We start from the raw sequence: 18,638 nt of genomic DNA, 5'->3' as shown, positions 1-18,638 counted from the left end.
TATATATATAGCAAGCTACCATCATTTTTTTGGCATTTCGACATAATCATACACTTATTTACACAGTGCAAGTTTTATTTTAATTTATTTTCTTTTTTTAGTTTTCTTTGTTAGGCATCTATTATGATTTATATTCCTTACCGTTATTGTGCAGTATTATATTGCAAAAATACTACTATGAAAACTCAACAAACAGTTGTTTATCCAAGTGCCAAAGTATGCCAAAACTAAAAAACATTGGTTATAGCTATAGTGATACAAAATCTAAATAATAGATTATTTATATAATCTTTTAAAAAGTGTGAATCGCTAAATTTACTTATTTAAGTCTAAATGACGTCGCATATGAAAACATCATGGCGCCTAGTTTTTAAAACTAAAATTAAAAATTAATCCTGTTTTATATTAATTAATTTTTTTCTATGTTGTCAAAAACTCTATTGTGAAAGAAAAAAACTGAACTCCAGGAGATCTCTCAACCGCGTCACTGGTCGGAAAGTCATTCAAAGTTCCTTTTTCTTTTTGTTTTTTGGGGGTATGTATACTTTACACATTCCGAAGCCTGTTCTAATTAAAATAATTTTTGAAAGCTTTGAATTATTGTCTGAATCTTCTTAAATAATTTTCCAGACAGATGTAAGAATATGATGTTGAGATGTATTTAAATGGAAAAAATGTTTCCCTGGAACAGCTATAGCAAGCAGAACAACAGTAAAATATTCCAATGTAACTAAATCATCATTTCTATCGGAATGAAATGTTTTCCAGTGCCGTATTATAAACAATATCAGTGTATCCATGGAAACCATTTAATTCAGATGGGGTAGGAAATTTCCCGTTGTATCAGAATAGCCCCAAAAAAAGCCTTCAGATGTTCTAAACTAGAGAAAAAACATATAATTAATCATTTCTTTGGTATATTTTAGCATCAAGATATCAGTGACATTTTTAAAAGGTGGTTGAAAGAAGACGCCAGCAAGACTTGATAAAGACAATGACAAGCAGGGACAGAAATATTTTATTCCCTAGAAGGAGATAAAGATGTGGACTACCGGCCCGGAATCACTAATGCCTGCTGGGCCTCCACGTCGGCCGCTTCGCAATATTTCATTCTCAATCTTGTGAATCTAGTGACAAGCATCAGGGTCTTATACTTTCAGAAAATATAAAATTATGCTCTGGAGGGAGGAATGAACTTGGATATTTTCTGTAAGCTTGTGTAGTATTGACAAAGTATCTTTTTTTATTACATAATTACACAATAATTGAATGGTTAAATACCGTCTGCCAAGGAGATGCATCGCGGATGATCAAACCCTAATTTGCTGTATCCCTATAGTCGCAATCATAATTTAACTTTGTAATTAAAAATATTCTTTATTTTAGAGCACTTATCATATACAAAAATAAGTTATTCAAACATTTATAATTTAAATCGATTACATTTTTTTCTGTCAATATATATAAACCTAAATATTTGTTATACACTTTAAGACGGACCGCGTGGCTACTAAATGAAGTATGTTTTATGCTCCATACTATAACATAAAGCCCGTGTATTGATTATATCCTTCAACCAATATTTACTAAATTAAAAAGTTTACTACTACTCTTAAACACTGTTTGAGTCAACTTAATTTACTTTTTATAATTTATAATAGTAGTATTAAAGTCAAGTTTTTAATATAACAAATGATATTCAGCGCCAGTTACAGTTATCATTAATCCTTTTTTTAAATTCCCTTTAGATTTACCAATTACAGTACTCACTTGACTTTCTCATCTTTCTTCTTATTCTTCTTAATCCTTCATCTTCTGCTACGGAGCTTGCTTATAGAACAGAATCCATAATCCTCGGTCCTATAACAGCTGGTTGCGTCTATACCAGTCCATTCCCCTCTTATCTAATCATTCTTTGTCTGCACCTTCTCAAGTATTTCTCGGCCTTCCTCCTCTTGTCCTTCTTCGTTTTATACACAATTTTGACCATTCTCACCACCTTAATTTTTTTTTATATGGCCAAACAACTGAAGTCTATTTTCTTCTGTATGTTCGGCCGGTTTCTCTGCCAGGTTACTTCTTATTGTGGTATTCCTCACATTATTTCTTTGAATTATCCCATCTACTAAATTTGATACTTTTGAAATTCCAATAAAAAATAACAAAAATGGCTGAAAAATGCATGTGAACAGAGAGAGCAGGAATTTATAAAAATCTAAATATGAATAAAATGATGATGAAGTATGTATCAATAGTTTGACCATTGTTCTAGGAAAACATACAATTAAAGATCATTAAACAGGAAAATGGTTTATACTATCAATTAATTTTATATTATTGTCCATTAAATAATTTGTAATATGCACTATGAGCTCACAATGTATATGTGCATCTATACGAAATGTTTTTATAATTAATAATTCTAACCACCGTCCAGCTGGGGATGAGCAGAGACTTCACTAGAGACGCCTTATGTGATCATTAAAAATAGGGGCCCTTGAGGCAGGTAGGACCAAGTGATAAAGAGTTGGTAAATGCGACACAGTGGCACCTAGGCTTGCCAGGTGCACAACGCACTAAGTACACTACCGGCGAGAGACTCCCAGTAGGTCATTTAGAATTAAATTGAAAAACAAGTCCTCTATTTTTTTTCATAACATATACTAATTAATACCATTAGCACTCGCGATAATTCTGGTCAATCATTCGATTTAACATGTCATAAATTGAAAAATAAATAAAGTTATGACTAATGTTGTTCCAATAATGTCCTTTACATTTATACTGCTACTTGGTCACAATGATCCAGTTATTTGTTTTTTATAACCACCATATTTTACTAATTATTCTTTCTATTGAAGAACACGCTAATTAGCACACATTAGGAAGTTTGAGGTAGAGGTGATATTAGGCAGGCATTATTGTGCTCGCGGGCACCGTGGCGCTCCTGGGAACAGGGTTGAAGAGCCTTGATCTAGTCTAAACATGGAGAGCACACTAGTTGTCTCGAGTTGGGTAATAACACACCTACTTTGATTAACATAACAGCGTGTGAGCGACTACATTGGCGCAGAAGTTTCCTCAATTACATGCGGATGGTCTGAATTAACCACCCTTAACATTTAGACACAGTTCACCAAACTGTTACGTGTTCGAGACACGCTGGCGGATCTGACCTCGTAATTGGATATTTATAGGCCCAAACTTAGGGGATCACTTAACTCCTCCCGAAGTTGAGCTGCCCTGTTTTCTTAATTTAGGAGCTAATCTAACTTCATTAGCATGCGATGCTCCTTGTTCGTGGATCCTATTTCGTAATGTACATACTAGTATTTCTTAAAATATTTTTCGTTAAGAAATGAGTGGAAAATTTCATCACAAAATTTAAAGTTAGGATAAAACACTAAGTCATACTGTTGTATTTTATCTTGCTTTTCCTCAGTCCTGAAGAAAGATTGAAATTTGGGTCGAAAAGTTGGTACAATAGGTCAAGTTTCACTTCTATTGACGCAGCAGCGCAATCTTCTCATATATTTTCGTTCACAGAAAAAAAAATCATTTTCAACGAACGTTAACTAAGTTTTTTTTAAGCCTAAGGATGTGTAGAGTTTAATAATGGAGTTAAGGAGGGAGATTGATGACATCGATCTTTTTGACTGTATTTTATAAATGTTATGAGGGGACTGAGGAATGGAAATATGACGGATATAGATGGGAAAAACGGAACCGTCCGTAGCTTAGGTGGTAGAGGTGCAGGATATTGCAATCTAGAAACTCTGGTGGAGCTGGCTCGAATCAGGCCTGTGGCGGTCCCACGAAATGAAAACTTGATACTCTAATATGGTTAGAATAGTTTTTTACCTCAAGATAACCCACCATATGTAAGAACTGCCCAGGGGAAAACTGTCTTAATAAAATAAAGTAATAATTTATAACATAACAATCACATCATTATTGGGGAAAATGATTTACGTAAACACCTTTTTTCAATCCATCGACATTTTAACCGTATGCTTATCTTCAAATATCTTATAATTCGAAAGGTGGCATGATAAAACAAGTTTTTTTAAATATACATAGTATTTTTAATTTTGGGTTGTGACTTACTTACAATCAAGATAATTTAAACATCAAATATATACAGTAGTAAAAATATAAAGGCATAATTTAAAAAAAAAAAACATTTTAGAAAAAGGAAAATATTGAAAGAATTTTTGTTTACTCTTTTTCTTGCTTGATGGTCTGTTTTTTTTTTATAATTCACATTATTTTCTTTTTGCTATATTTCTTCTTCCTATCAATTTTTTTTATTTTTTTATTTATTATTTTTCTACTAATGTAATTTATGCTTATTGTTTATTACTGTATTTATTATTTATATTTTATTCTGTTATCTATTATTTTTTTTGTTTTTATTTACGTTTTATACACGCGTTACAATATTTTCTACATCATCTAATAGTCCTACAAAAGTTTACAACTTATTCATGTTAACTTATAATCCTATTCTAGCTTACCATATATTTTTTTATCTTTTTTTATTCCTGGTATATTTCTGCAAAATGGGACGAAACATAGATGTATAATAAATACTTTTTGTACTATTTTGAGATCCATCTTGAAACGCCAGCTGGAAGAAGATGGCCCTTCTTTCATTAAATAGGAAAATATTGAATCACGTAGTAAAATTTAAAAAATGAAAACTCCATCTACCTTTATTTATTTATTTAGCTACCTCTCACCGGACATAAATTGATGGAATTCGCAAAGTAGATATTCAGCATACTTCTATAAATAACCATACTATTGCCCACAACCCCCGCTGCATATATAACAATATTTCATATTGCAATATGATCCATTGAGGAGCACGAACTGATCCGAATAAAAACTAACAGGTTGACGGAGCCGCATTGTGGTTAGCGCCTTATCAAGGTGAGTGCAGCCCGCGCTTTGTGTTCCCGCCAATACCGCCAAAGCCTCCTCGATTGCTTTCCTTCCGGATCTGTTCTAATCCTCTTAGCTTTAATAGCGCCCTCTGCCGAGGCATAACTCTATGAGGGACGAGTGATATTCCAATACGCTCCGATAATGATATATAAAAGACGCCTAGGCATATAAATACGTTTAAATCAGCTTTTATGCTTACATCGCTATTCAATAATATATGGTAAATTCATAAATGTATGTGGGTACACATACTTATAAGTATACACATAATATAAATTCACTACAGAGAATTTACGTATTTTTATAAACAAATCAAAAACGGTTTTGCATCACTTTTTCTCTTCCTTAATAGCAATGAGCAAAGGCATGATTTTGATCTTGGTAGTACAGTTATACGGAATAATAAACATTGAAGAGTTACTGGATTATATTTTACGTTATCTAGCTCTATTAATTCCTATCTTTTAGAGTTTAGCAATAAAAATTGCGATGAAAAACATTTTTTTTTGTTGTTTTTATATTTTACTCAAAATCTTCACCGAACTATTTGGCATTTTTTCTTGAACTTTTCAGAAATTATTCTTTTGCATTTTCTCGACTTCAAAGTTTAACATTCTGTACTTTTCATTGATTCTTTTATCATTATCCTTTTATTCATACTTTTATAAAGTTTTCCTTTAAATTGTATGTTATGTCTCTTTGGAAAAAAGATTATTCCCAAGTCAAGACGTGTTGAAATAATCAAAAAAGATTTATTCCATTTAAGAAGGGTCATTAGAAATAAAGCATTGAATTTTGATGGTCATTTTATTTTCTAAAAAAAAAAGTATTGGATAACCAGAAATTTTTAACAAGGAAAACATCTGAGGATTACGGGGGAAGTGAGTTAGGAACCCGCACGACTTAACTGCCACGCTGCCCATGTATAACTGTTGCCCCGTATAATTCATTTTGAATTTAGTATGTCACATGAAGAAAAACGTTTATTGAAATCAACATGAAAGTTGTCCGCTTCCTTAAAAAAATTTTTTCGATTGTAAATACTAACTCTTTAAACATTCAAATAATATTATGTGAAATGTCTTAGTTTAAATAACATTTTCTGGGTATCAAAGTAACAATCTTTTATTAGCGGACTTATTTTAATTTTGAATTGACTACATCTTTAAAATCAAGTTGCCATTTAAGTCCCTTGTAATCTAATTGAAGACAACATTCTCACAAACAGGTCATGTTGGTTACTATAAGAAACTTAAAGTTTCCATGATTGTTCTCGATGGCAATTATCAGAAGTGGAAAACACAATAATAGAAAACTATTTCGTGGCTTTAGATACAACTGGTATGATTTTTAAAATAACTTTCTCATTTATGTGTGTTTCGCGGTTCCACTTAATGTCCTAACTGAAAATATAATAAGGATCTAAAAACAAGAAAAAATCCCAATGAAGGTTCATTAAAAATTTGTTTAGGAGATATTCAGGTCTAAATATTTTTATTGTTATGACTTATTTGGGTTTTTATAAACTCAGTGTACACAGCAACAACAACTAGATGACAAAGAATAGGTTTCACAAAATGAGAAAATAACAAGGAAGGCTGCTACGGCCCCTAGGTGTTGTCTTTTGACTGCGACAGCACTGACAACCCATTTGTGAAGGGGCTCAGTTTTCCGAACAAATACAGGAGTTCCTGAATCCAGGATACAACAAAAAATTTAGCAGGAATGAAACAAAAAAAATATACGGCACTGCTGTTAGCTGGCAGAAGTGATTTTTTGAAAATGGAATAGACGATAAGTAGAAAAAAATAATATTTACAGATAGTTTTTATTGTTTTGCGGTGTACTAAAAAGAAATAGAATTAGGTATCGATAATGAAATCAATACCCCTTAAGATCTTCTATAGTACTGTACTTCCCTTTAGAGGACCTCAAAAATTATTTCCTCACGGGTACAGAGATGGTTAGAGACTCATCGTAAAAAGTAAGAAAGTGGTTTAACAAAAAAAATAATTAAAAGGTTCTAAGCTTCTGCATTTTAAACCTTTACAAAAAAGATTCATTGCTAATTTATAAAAATAAAACTGTAATGTTCGTTTGGTACTTCAAAATGTTTGGTATCGTCGTAGGAATGTTCAAAGCTCTGAATTTATCCAGTAAAAAAAAAAAAATAATAATCAAAATCAATAATTATTAGTTCATAACTCAAAATGTATACATTTTTTTATAAAATATATATGATACATTATGATAGTTAATTAAATTACCTAAACAAAGAAAAATTGATGACCTCGTCAAATTAAATTAGAGATAGCGGATTTTCGATGTCACCTATCAATATAAATAAAAAATTTTTAGTTTAATATATGGAAGTTTATAAATTAATTAGCTTTTAATGTATAATGTTTATATTTAAATAGTTTTGTTGACCACAATGTTTCATGCTTTATTTATAGAACGGCTATAAAATAAAAATTTACCAGGACCATTATGGATGTTACTACGTAATCTTTTTAAAAAATAATTCGTTACTAAAAGGAAACTCTTAACGCATATTAAAATAGACACATCATATGGTCATGCAAAAATTACTTCAAAATTCTTAAAAAAATAATTATTACAGCAAAAAATACTCTTACCGATAGAAAAGTAGTGACAGATATGCTACAGCTGCAGTATCGTGTCGGTATTATTATTTATCAATTTGTTTTAAAGAAATCAGTTAAATTTAATTACAATTTTTTTTAACTGCAGGAAGGAATTCATTGAAAACGTTAAATTATAATAATTTGTCTTATTTTTAAAACCTAGTTATTATATTTATTGATCATGAAACACTGACTTTTTATATAAGTTAAGACCTAAATTATGTATATATACTCAGAAGATTGCGCAATCATAAGGCATTGTGCTAATAACTACAAGGGCCTGGGTTAGAATCCGGCTGTGATACATAATTTTTTATTCTGTTACTATAGCCATGAGTCAATTCTGTGGGTTTGGATACTTTACGGCCTCAAAAAGTATACCCTGGATTAGGGAAAAACTGGCGGTCGAACGTGATTCTGACCAAATTACCTCCATAGCCAACCATAAGTACTGCAATTCTGACCCTTACGGGTTCTGAAGGTACAAATTTATGTTAAATAAATATATTTTATATACATGCATGTTTTAAGTTGTGTAATTTATTGCAGTTAAAGCTATAAACATGAGTAGAGACATAATGACCTGAGAATTTCAGGAACTGACCAGTTCTCTGATATCTTATCAGTGGTTGTTTGTAAGTGTCTGGTTTCTCTAATGATGTCGTTTCGTATTTAATGATACGATAGATCTAGCGGTGTATCCGGTGACATTCCATTGGATATTCCGCTATGCCAATAGATTATCTTCAAACATTATCAGTTTATACATTAATTGTTTGTTCACCTTTCACTTACCTCACGACCATGAGTAAACGAAAGTCGTTACTTTCTTTAAAACTTAATTTTAAGAGAACCCTTCAGTTCATCCGTCAACAGGATGAAATAAAAATATAAAATTATAACACCAGTAATAAAGGATTAAACTTTTTATCTTAATTAGGAGCATTTCTCTCTCGAAAACCCTTTAACTGTATTTTACTTATCGGAACTATTAATTAAAACATTAAGTGAGCTCCCTTGTTTATTTTTTTCTGTATAAAGCGACAATCGAGGTCAAGTTGCCTTTGAATGCCAGATGGTGAGAAGGTCTCTTGGAACGTTCACTATTAAATATTTTACAAAACGCTAACCTATGGTTATAAAGATAGTTCCATTTAAACTTATAAAAAACTAACTTTAAAAGGAACTATCTTTTATGATGTCTGATGTTTTTCTTATTAAACTTGGTTTACAGTTTTATGCGAGATATTTCGGAATAAGGGAATTGTACATTTTGATAGTTAAAAATTGGGGGAAACCTAAACAAAAATATGCCTTAGTATATTGTGAAAATCGTTTACATATTTATTTCAACATATTTATAATTTTTATTTATCCAAGGAACCGGGTTCGAATCCGGTTGTGGCAGATAATTATTTTCTATTAACTGTAGCCGTTAGTCAGGGCTGTAAGTTTCAATTCAACCTCATGAAGTGGATACCCTAAATTGGGTAAACATCTGGCGGTCTAGCGTGATTCTAACCAAATCACCTTCTTGCAGAATCGTTGGTCTAGTAACAGAACGTACGGGTAAGCATACTGCGCTCTACAAACCTACAACCCATGAAGGGTCAGTCATGGGTTGTAGGTTTGTAGAGGTAGAGATTTAATTTTTTTTATATAAATAATTATGTATTATATAATTTTGTGATATGTATTATATCACTTATATAGCTGCGTCTTAAAGTGAAAACAACCAATGTCTATTCTTAGAAGTTTCTGTCAATGATCTCATGAACCTGGGAATTTTTTTTTTCAAATATCACATCAGTACATTGTCGTATCTTAAAACTGTCAGTTGTTTATTCAAATTAATTATTCTTAGCACCTCAAGTTGGGGAATTGGTTTTTATTACTAACAGCAACGGATATGTCAGAACAGGGTTGGCTCACGGCTGCTCAGTAAAATAATATATAATTATCTGCTAAAACCGGATTCGAAATAAAAATTATAAATATGTAAAAATAATAGTAATAAATATGTAAACGATTTTTAGAATATATTACGAAATATTGTCGTTTAAGTTTGCCGATGTTCTAACTAACAAAATTGGTAAAATTGTGTTTTCCCCTAGAAACCAGTAAGAAAAAAATTGCTCACCTTTCGAATAATTTTCGGTACCTTCGGGTAAAAAATTAAGTAAATAGTTTATCAAAAGACAACTTTTGATAATAAATTCTAATTTTGAAGCTCTCTTTCTTAAAATCATAGCTATAGTAGTTAAAACTTTGTTTTACCAAGGCGAGCTATATTAAAGAAAATAGACATAATCATACATTATTATATATACTTACTACGAAAAATACAACAGGAATTAATTAAAATAACCAAAAGTATTATTTTAAGACAAGAAACTTAATTACAAAAAGATTTGCAAAATGTAATATGAACCTGATGGTTTTTGTCAAATATACTTTATCGGTCTAACTAAAGGAAAACAATAAATTATATTGTTCGTATAAATACAAAAATATTAGTTTTTTAATTAATATTCTTTTAGATATAAATGTTATTACGTAAATTAATTAGGGCACCACTGATATAACTAGCTGGCGTACACGATTGTAATATAGGTATATTCCATTCATAGTAGATACTGAATATAAAATTTTAGACTTACAAAACGAATAAATAAATAAAATTAAATATATTTTATAAATTACAGAAAGTGCATTAGTGATTTCATTTATACGGTTGCGCAATTTGGGGCTAGCTATAAAGCTTTTCCCTTAATAGGATTTCATAAATAGGCGAGGGTTCTTAGAAACCTTACGGGGTTTTCAAATATTTTTCCCTATTGTAGTAATTCTTAGAAGCGTCTCATTCATTTTAAATAATCCTTTCTTATTTCTTTACATAGTTAAATCATAAGCGAATCAGGGTATCACTTCATTAATACGATAAATAACAAAAAAATTTAAATTTATTTATAATGATTTTGAATTTAAAATAACACATGCCCAAAATTAGAAAAATTACTAAAAAATTTTCGCGCAATCCCAGAAAACATTTTAGATTTGTAAACTATCATAAATTAGTGAAATGATATGTATATATTGAACTTTTGTATGTAAATGTGTAAATTTTTTTGTCAAGGGGCATTATAAACTTTGTTATTTGTAACTATACGTTAATTGTAAACTGTTTATTGGGGATATTTTTATTTGTAGAATTGGAAATTGGGCAGGCGAACCTGAAACGTCATTAAATGTTAAAATTATTGTTAAATTAAGTGGATAACGGGTGTAAATAGATTCCTGAAAATAAATATAATAAAGTTTTATAATTTTTAAATTATTATAAAATAACTTAAAAAAGAATGAATTTCTTTTTTTTTATTACTTATTTTCACCTGTTCTAATATTATTTTTTAATCACTGTCGAACATACTTTTTCACAATAGAATATTTTTAATATGTTTTATTATTGATGAAAATGTGTGTACATACATTTATACATATATATTATAAACTATATTGAGTGCACATATATTATATACGTTTATACTAGCACAATTTTTTATTTTTGCCCACACACGTTGTCATGGGACCTGTTTCTAGAATAATGTTTTTTCCCTTCATCTTTCTGTAGACTTATATGTAACTATACGCAGCTCAATGGGACAAAACAATCGATTATTTGGACATGGACGAAACAATAAAAACTTTCTTTTGAAGCTATTAAGCCCTCAGTTCCGATGCCAGGATTTGAACACCGATCACATCAATCTTTTTCAGTGTCGAAAAAGAAGAAAGAAAGAGAACAGTTCAGACAAATTTAGAGTATGCATTCTGAGAGTAAAATCATATGAATATGATCACAATTCTCTTCCATTAAAAATTAAAAATTGTAAGAAGTTGAAATCCTGATATTTACAAAGAACGAAAACTGACTATATCCCTGCGACGTTTGGATTGCAGACAGTGATAGAATTCATCTCACGGATATCAAATTCTTTGGTTGCCTCCAACACTGCAATAGCACACTATTGCAGATATTAACACCAAGAGGACGCCCACAAAGGTGGCAAACACACATAAACAGTCCCAGGCCCGACTGAGGACTACTAACTGATAAGACAACTGGTGAGCCCCGTCATCAGGCAGCAGGCATATGGTCAAATAATTAATCCCACAATAATTCGTATCACTTAAAAGTTTCAAGCGTTTAGTTCAACAAAAAAAACACTTTTTATCATTATTTGTAGCAATAATGTTTTTTTCACCATCACAATGTAATGTAAAATATGGTATACCAACGTACTGTAAATAGTCATAATAAAAAATAAATTAGTAAACAAACTTAAGAACAGTACAGATTACTCCACTATCGGCAATTCCGCAAGAATGTAGCTGAAATCATAAACAAGAAAAAAAACTAATATGATTTTATTTTAAAATTCTGCTATTCTTGACAATGGTAATATATCGGCCATGAACTAAAGTACATTCAGAGTTTATAAGAGATTCACTAAACCTAGATCAAACGGTAAGACTCCTCTTTAATTAGAAACCACCTCTATATATAATAAACTGCATTAATTAAAAAAATAATTTTTTTTTTTTATCAAAATCTATACTTATTTAATAATAATAAAATAAAGTATTTATAAATTTTTAATGAAACGAATTTCTTCAAATAATTCACATTTAGCATGTCTTACTGAAGTCAGTGTGTAAAAAAAAAATCGATTTCACATTTAATTTTGTTGTTTGAGATGAAAAGTGGATTAAATTTAAATCTATAATAACTCCTTTGTATGGACTTAATAAGTCTTTCACGAAACCCATTATTGGTGAATGTTCTTGTGTAAATGAGTCACGTTTCAATTTTTAAAAACATAAATCAATGAGAACTTTTCATAGCTATTTTCTTAGTAGAAAGTAGTAATGGTCTCAATTAGCATATCTGAATATGATTTCAATATATAATTATTAGAGTTGAGACATATTATGAGGGTGTGGATTATAAAATTTAACTGAGATGTATTATGAGGGAACAGATTATAAAGTTGAGCTGAGATATATTTTATTGTTTTAGATTACAAAATAAGGTAATTACCTCGAGTTATTAGTATTAGCTGATTTTTAATAAGGAATTATTACAAATCTTGAGTTATAAAAGACACATACTGAGTCCATCACATTGTAATAGGAAGCTGAATTTATAATATATTCATAGATGAAACAAAATCCAACAGTCTAGTACCCCTCTAGAAACATCTTGCTTGCAAATGATAAGATCTTGAGGTTAAATGTAAACTATGCAAATCTGCACGTTGTCCCCAAATTCGTAAGCAAATTACCAGATGTTGGACCCCCTAGCAGATGCTGTTGGCAAACCGAAACATGTCAACACGTCTATTTAACTCATGTTTGGACGGACAATAGACAATATTGTGGTGGCAGACATGCTTATTAATTATTTTATAGTTATTAAGATTTTTATAAGATCCTGAGGAAATTTTTCGTTTAAAATAAAACAATACATTTTAGTCTTCATTTAGCCACCTTTTATTCATTGCAAATTTGTGTGTGTATGTTGCAAACCCAATACAAAACAAAATTTTGATTCATAATGAGATACTATTAACTAATTTTGTTTTTGAAAGATAACTGTTACTTAATATATTATTACTTGTAAAATTTATTCTTAATTTTTATTAAGAATTTAAACATCTATTAATTTAAAATAAACAACCAGTTCTCAATAATAATAGATACATAGAAAACATTAAACAATTTTAGGAATAACTATAACTATAGGAGAAAAAAGGAAACATAGAGATATATGATTCTAATGGAAAAAACTGAAGCCTAGGAGGTCGACTTTTATTTCTTTGACGGTCCCACGAAATAAAAATTTAACCCCTCCCCCCAACCATGGTTAAAAAAGAAGGGTAGTAACTTGTAGATAACCCCCTCCTACCCCGTATGTCAGAAATGACTAGAAAGGGTTGGCATTTGGAATAAGTCACGACTTTCCCACTCTGAATAGAATAGGTCAGTAATCTGTAGTATAAACAACAAATTCTTTCCTGTCCTAAGTTGGAGAACATAATGACAAACCCAAAATAAAAAGAAAAAGAAGATGGTTTAGGGATTTCCAAAACATGCAACAGTTACTTCTGACATGGGCAAATTTTATGTAATTCCATGACCTAATAGAATATAAAGCTTTCCATTAGGGAGGTTCAAGGCTCAACAGAAATGAAACGACATCATTAGGGAAACAGATCCTGACAAACTACCACCAATGGGTCCATGTATCAAAGAACTAACCAGCTCTTCGACCTACCAGGGCATTAGCTTCCTCTAGCTGATTTATAGGAGCTCATAAAATCAAATAAATCCGATCAAGTTGGAATCTATTCCCATCTCGGAATAGCAGAGGGAAATGGTCTTTATAGATTTTATCTTAGAGCTTAAGAATAATTTATCTATGAGTAAAAAAGTAAAACCTTTATTTATTTATAAATAACATTATATACATATATACATACGTATTCATTAAATACCATTTAAGCAAATGTTGAACTTGGTTGAGTTAAGCAAATTAATTTCATATCATACATTTTTTTGCGAACCGTAAATTATACATATTCAATATTCTATAAAGAAATGAAAAACCATTTACTGACAACAGGAAATATTTGATTATAAAAAAAAATTATTATAAATATAAAATTATATTACTTTTCCTAATACCTTGGTTAGCAGAGTATTGTAATCGGGTCAAATTTTTGAAGAGCAGTTTCCATTCTATTTTGGTTTATTAATTAAAGAAATTAAGAATACTTACTTTTCTTTTTTGTTTTTACGATTTCACGGTTTCAATCTCATGTGACAGCACGCTACATCCAGTAGATCCAGTATACTGATGTGAATTAAGGTTAAGGTTTGATTTTTCTCTTAGCTTGTTTGTCACACATTGTAGATATATATCTAAATATCTACCTCCTCTCTACTATCTATTATGTTTTCCACTATACTACATACTGGACCAGTAGTTTTATAACCCCATTTAGCCAAGTGGGCATTGGAATCTCCCATCAATAGTGTTTGACAGTTGCCATATGTTTAGCCATCTGAGATCTCACTTGTTTTATAGCGGGTTATAAATAAAATAAAAATGTTTAAGGATCACAACCTTAACCACAATTTGATCCATTACATTAGCCTACCCATGGCGCAATACGAAGATACACGATAAACTTCAACCCTTCCATCCTCATGGATTGAGGTCTAATTATTATAACACTGGCAGCTTGTTGAACATGTTGAAAAACATATCTCGAGATTCGACAAGTCTCGATACTTCTAAACTTGAAGAGCCCTGATGAAGATTTGCGAAGTGGACCACACCCCTGACCATCTTCTTCATAATTTGAAACGATAAATTATTTATTTATATTTAAATCTCGTTGACAGCAGCAGAAATATTTTAATATATAAGCAACACGATATTTTATATTCAGGAAAATATTTTAATGTTTCCGAAGTTATCAATTTTAATGTGAGCTTAAAGAATAATTATTAAATCATCTCTGTCATTCTTAATATTCTACTACTATCTATTTTATTTTTTATTTAAATTTTTTTCGGTCCAGTAAACAAATAGCAAAGTGTATAACGGTTGCATGCAAATGCACACCTGACATTGGAACGTGTTGCCCATTTGTTCACCAGCCAAAAGTAATACTGGAGGTCTGCAGCCCAAACTTAACATACTGCATTTTATATTTCTATTGTTCTGCTAAACTTTCTTCATGGGTACGCGGATTTTACCAATTATGGAACGATGGAGTTTATCAGCTCTTTTCCATCAATTACTATATTCTTTATTGGACTCTTCTAAAATTAAATTCATTAAGACTTAATGAGGCCTACTTTTTATTTGTACTTACCTAAAATGCAGACTGAGGATAATTATTGAAACTAAGTACAAAAACAAAAAGTAGTACGAAATTTAATTTATGTCTTTAAGGTAGGTATATAAGTATATATATATAACCAGTGGAAATACCACTCTGTTTTCCATTTTTTTTATAATTGTTTCAAAAACGGCTGAAACGATTATTCTTAAACTTGTTACTCTAATTTTAAATTAAATGGTTTTTAAATTAAATGATTTTTAGATTAAACTAATTATTACCCTCACTGAAATATCCTAACAGTGCTTAAATGAAAAATTTTCAAAATAACTTCTTCTAAAGTATTTTTAATTTTGTCCTTTTGGGAAAATTAATCATATCTCATTGCTCTTCATAATAAAAAAACTGCTAAACAATGAAACAATTAGATAGTTAATTAAAGGTGAAAAAGGGACAAATATATTCCTGAATACAAAACCAATTTCTGTGGATTAGAGTATAGCATTACTCTAATCCACAGAAATTAGAAGAAATGCATTAATATCCTGACAATAAATAAATGTTTTCGTATCACCATGATGAAAGTCGTCTGATGTGTGCACTGTGATTTCTTACTTTTTTCAGAACGGGGGTGTACATATTTATCATAAGATGAAAGTGTGAGGGGCGGGTTGTGGATTCAAATCATTCCTGCGTCAGTCATAATTTATTTCTCGGCGGCCGTCTTAAATTAATCCAGACGTTCCCACAGTGGAACTATTCTATTTAGGTCCTCAAACCTTTACCGCTATAACCCATCAAGGGGGCTTGGGACAGTACTTCATAAGGAAGTACTGTTGCTAGACCAGCAGTTGTGGAAGATAGTCATGTGGTGATAATCATCCCCTTTTTTTAGTATCCAATTAAGACCCTGCAGGACTCCCAAATCCACAGGGCAGACTCACGGCTACAATGGAACTTAGAAAATTATCTGCCATAGCCGGATTCAAATCCAGGTTGCCGCAACAACATTGCCGTTAGTGGCACAGTGCCTTACAAATGAGCTATTTAGCTACATAGCTCTAATAAAAATCATCGATTTAGGAATAAATCACCTACTTTGTTAACCAATATTGTAATGGTTTAATTAAAAAAAGTATTCCAGCCAACCTTCGTTCAATTTTTAACAATCATTTGGAAAATAGATGTGATATCGAAGTCCTCAAATAAACGGGAAAGCATCATATGATTAGGAGTCGACTTCGCAGCCACCTGCTGCAAGTGGTGTAGGAGCAAAAGACTCCATCAAGATCCGACACCGAAGATTTACGACGAGCCGTGGACGATCCCTCATCCTAGCTAAGCCCCGTTCAGGTATCAATCACTCGCCCGCAAGTGATGGGATCATCCCGACCGAGTGCTAGTCTCTTTACCGCCCATCGCGGCTCCTTCCTGCTCCCTTCATTACCGTTCTAGCTTTCACCTCAACAAGTGTTCAGTCAAATGAAAATTTTAATTCGAAACGACAGAATAAATTAATATTTTTACTTATTATCAGAAGTGGTTATAATAATTAAATCTAGTAATTTAATCATGAGTTAATAAATTAAAAGAAGTATTAAAACCCCACATGCTAAATTGTACACGGCTATGCTTGCACTCTAAAAAATATTATAGCTATGATGAATGAGTATTATTTTTTTTTTACGAACTATATGTTTTTAATATGTTCAAAACTAGAGTCATAAGTGAAAATAGTGATTCTCTCGAAAAGGAAATTAAAGATAAATAACAATCTATCTGGAATGGAAACCTATGGAGTAAAAAACTGGAAAGTAGGTCAAGTATTGAGGTACCTCCAGCCGTAAATGTCGTAGAGGCACACTCATTAATACCTACTCACAACACAAACACCTCCGAAACGTCAGTATTGTAATAACAGTTTGAAAATGTGCTATATTTATTATATTTTTTTTATTTGTTAATTTATTTAGAAAAGTACATAAAACATGGTCTGACCGAATAACATCTATCGGTCAGTGCCAAAATACAGAAATGATAAACATAAATAATATATATGAGTCAGTTACACTGTTTATTATTAGAACTCTTTGGAGGCTGCTACGATTTATAAGTTAGAAAAGTACAATATAAATTATTTTTTATCGATAAAACTAATAATTAAATTAACAAAATACAAAATACGAAAATAAAAGTAATGTTGAATAAAAAAGTATAGTATTGGATTGAACCTGGAGATAAGAACAATTCTTAGATGTGATGATAAAACAATAGAAATAGTATTAGAAATTTTATAGAAAATCACAAAATTAAGTCAAATACGGACAACAAATATAATTAAACTATAATTTAAAAAAAACAGAAGCTTAAATAAATAAGGAAAAATAGCTTTGATATCCAGCGAAGTTTTACGCTACCAAGCAAAAACGAACGAATGAACCAACAGGCGTCAGCGGTTTTCCACACCATTCCTTCAATACTTGTAACTAACTATACAACTCAAACTCCCCCGAGTCAAATAAATACCATTGTGTGATATAATCTATATGTGTACGAAATCCTTTGAAAAATTAAAAAGATAATAAATAAATAAATAAATTAAAATAGAGTTATTTATTTTATTTAATAGTCAAGGATTAGAAAACAAAGAGCACAGTAGAGTAAGTAGATCATCTAATGAGTGAAACTAGTAAAATATTAAATTATAGCTGCCCCATATGGAGTTTTACTAGTTCACCAAAGATAAAAAAAAAAAAAAATATATACAAGTATTCCAAAACAAATATCTCAAAATTATAATTAACTATCCACATCACACTATAATATCTAAAATAGACTCTGAATTCAATATAGACACCGTACCGTGATGCATAATTTCTCCTTGTCCTGGCCCAACTAGAATCCGTAGATACAAGCACAAAAGAACCAAACAAGTTGATGTAAATCAATGATATGTATTTTATTCTAGTCTATGTTCCATATTCTATTTTTATTCAAGAATGACACCTTCCCCCCTCGGTTTGTTTTACCTAAATGTAAAATAGACTAATCATATCAAATGTAATTAGTATCAGGAAAATTATATTGTATAAGGGGAAATCCCAAAACAATATTGTACATTATATAT

General features: G+C 30.7%; 1 long non-coding RNA gene across 1 annotated transcript in view; it reads right to left on the bottom strand.

Moving 5' to 3' along the window:
* LOC136795199 (uncharacterized) overlaps positions 1-18,638 on the bottom strand; it is a 327,053-nt gene that overhangs the window by 100,806 nt on the left and 207,609 nt on the right. The window lies entirely within an intron of this gene.

Source organism: Halyomorpha halys, unplaced genomic scaffold (genome assembly GCF_000696795.3).
Source record: "Halyomorpha halys isolate HHAL.00 unplaced genomic scaffold, Hhal_1.1 Scaffold1231.1, whole genome shotgun sequence".
Classification (NCBI taxonomy): Eukaryota; Metazoa; Arthropoda; class Insecta; order Hemiptera; family Pentatomidae; genus Halyomorpha; species Halyomorpha halys.
The sequence above is the reverse complement of the archived record's forward strand: the minus strand, read 5'-3'. Positions and strand labels throughout refer to the sequence as shown.